General features: G+C 39.4%; 1 protein-coding gene and 1 non-coding gene across 3 annotated transcripts in view; both read right to left on the bottom strand.

Moving 5' to 3' along the window:
• Nucleotides 1-2,024, bottom strand: part of LOC122246060 (uncharacterized) — a 3,887-nt gene extending 1,863 nt beyond the window's left edge. The window contains exons 1-2 of the transcript XR_015191943.1: nucleotides 1,687-2,024; nucleotides 1-224 (exon numbers count right to left, since the gene is read on the bottom strand). The exon at nucleotides 1-224 is cut by the window's left edge and continues 1,863 nt beyond it. This is a non-coding gene — a transcript (uncharacterized LOC122246060). The remainder of the gene's footprint in view (nucleotides 225-1,686) is intronic.
• Nucleotides 1-2,500, bottom strand: part of LOC122246061 (uncharacterized) — a 7,116-nt gene that overhangs the window by 3,897 nt on the left and 719 nt on the right. The gene's annotated exons all lie outside the window — the stretch shown is intronic.

Genomic DNA, 2,500 nt, shown 5'->3' with positions numbered 1-2,500 from the left:
TGTCAGGAGTGTGTGAATAATTTTGGAGTGCATCTTCCATTTCGTGGCCAGTGTCTTCATCCATAGGTGTAGGGACGTTTGAAGATGTCGGTCGTGCAGTCACATGAGGGAGCAGAAACTCCTTGTCAGACTACTTGCTGATCCAGATGGCAATTTCATCATCTTTCTCTTTTCCCTCATAAAGTTGCTTCGGAGGTGGCGCCATTTCTCCTTGCAGGCGGCTTCTGTAATAGAAGAGATCAACAAGAATTTAGTATCTTAATGAGTAGCCTCATGTAGTATTATATCAGCACTGTGTCGTACTGTACAATTATAATATATATCCCGTATCTGTAATGAGAAGTATTGTAGTAAATTACAGGAATACATTTCATGGTAATGACTTTCACTATTGAACGCTAGTTATTGTACATATGAGTGTAATTAACGATTTATATCATATTTCTTTCCAGACATGTGGTTACAGGTGAATCTTTTGCTTCACTTGGTTACCAGTTACGTGTTGGAAAGACTACTGGGCACAGGATTGTAAAGACAACTAGCAACGCCATATGGGAAACACTACAGCCACACTATATGCCAGTGCCGAATGAACACCAGTGGAAAGAAATAGCTAGGAACTATTTTGAAAAATGTAATATTCCTTGCTGTGTTGGGGCTATTGATGGCAAACACTGTCGGCTAAAATGTCCATCTGGATCAGGATCCCTTTTTTACAATTATAAAGGGTACCACTCTATTGTTCTCCTAGCCATTGCTGATGCCAACTGTTGTTTCACACTGATAGATGTTGGGTCATATGGAAGAAACAGTGACAGCTCAGTCTTCACTGTGTCAAATATGGGAAAACAATTTCTCTCCAGAAATTTAGATATTCCACAATCATGTGAAATACCAAATATTACAACCAAAATACCTTTCTTTCTAGTAGGGGATGAAGCATTTCCTTTAAAATCTAATTTGATGAGGCATTACCCTAGAAAGGACTTCGATTATTCCAAGAAGATTTATAACTATCGGATCAGCAGAGCTAGGAGAACAGTAGAGTGCACCTTCGGAATGTTAGCTAAAAAAATTGGTGTACTTCAGACATCAATGGAGACCAGTGTTGAAGTAGCAGAAGCACTGGTGAAGAGCATCTGTGTACTTCATAACTTCATTCAACGTGAAAACAATTTTAGCTACTTGCCATGAAACAGACTCCCATTGTTCAAGCACAAGCCTAACAATGACAAGTACAAGGCCTACAGCTGAAGCGATGTCAGTTCGTGACATCTTGAAAAATTATTTTATATCCCCAGGTGGAGCTCTTGAGTGGCAAGACAGAATAATCCATTAACCATTTGGACCACACACACACACACACACACACACACACACACACACACACACACATACACGTCCACACGCACTACATAATACACATACACTACATATACACACATTCATAATTATTCAGTTCTCCACAATTACATCCATTATGCCAAACTTCATCCTGTTATCCAAGTAGGGTACACTTGACATATTCGCAAGGTTCACTATGTATTTAATTAAGAAAAGCAAAGGCAGTGGTAATTTGACATTTGTATAAAGGAACAGTTTAACTATATAGGAATATACCACGAGTCGGAAGTAGGCTTATAGTACTTAACAGTAGTCTATAATGAATAAAAAAAATTGTCTCACCTGTACATTTTAATTCAGTAGCAACCTCCCTCCAGAGAGCAGGTATGACATCACGGTCTCGGTGCCTGGACTCACTTGCATCATATATAGCAGGTCGCTCTCGGACTAGGTTAATCAGGAGTTCGATTTCCATGATGTCCACACCACCGCTGACGAGCCGTGACTGATGAAAAAATGGGTCCAGCCCTATCCGTGACGAGACGCGACGCGCGGCGACGAGACGAGACGTGACGAGACTTGCTTGGTGGAAACGGCCTCTCGTCAAATCCATAGAAATCAAATGTGAACTGGGCTGGCGAATCATGACGCGGCTGACTTGACGAGACGAGACGACACACACACACACACACACACACACACACACACACACACACACACACACACACACACACATATATATATATATATATATATATATATATATATGCATGTGTGTATGTGTTATATATGATGAATGGCTTGCCATCTGTAGTTACGCACTGACACGAAACAGGTAGGAAAAGGTGAATCAATGACAAAAAAAGAAAAACAACGGTGAAGATTAATAGCATTTAAACAAATTTCCTCTATAAATTGCTTGCTAGTGCGGAAAGAGAGAGAGAGAGAAAGAAACCGATGTTAATTAGTCGTAAAGCACAGTAAAATATCAATAACGTCATTTTCTCGTGTAATCTAGTTTCCCAAATCATTACTTCTAAATATAAAGAATAAGACATATTTGATAAATTACACTAAATATGAAAATAATGCAACGATATCAATAGACTTTCCGTGATCCAGCACTAACGATTACAACAGGGGAGTAAAGTTATGA

Source organism: Penaeus japonicus, unplaced genomic scaffold (assembly GCF_977035675.1).
Source record: "Penaeus japonicus unplaced genomic scaffold, GWHDUDI00000001_assembly GWHDUDI00000020, whole genome shotgun sequence".
NCBI lineage: Eukaryota > Metazoa > Arthropoda > Malacostraca > Decapoda > Penaeidae > Penaeus > Penaeus japonicus.
This window is presented reverse-complemented; position numbering and strand designations above follow the sequence as displayed.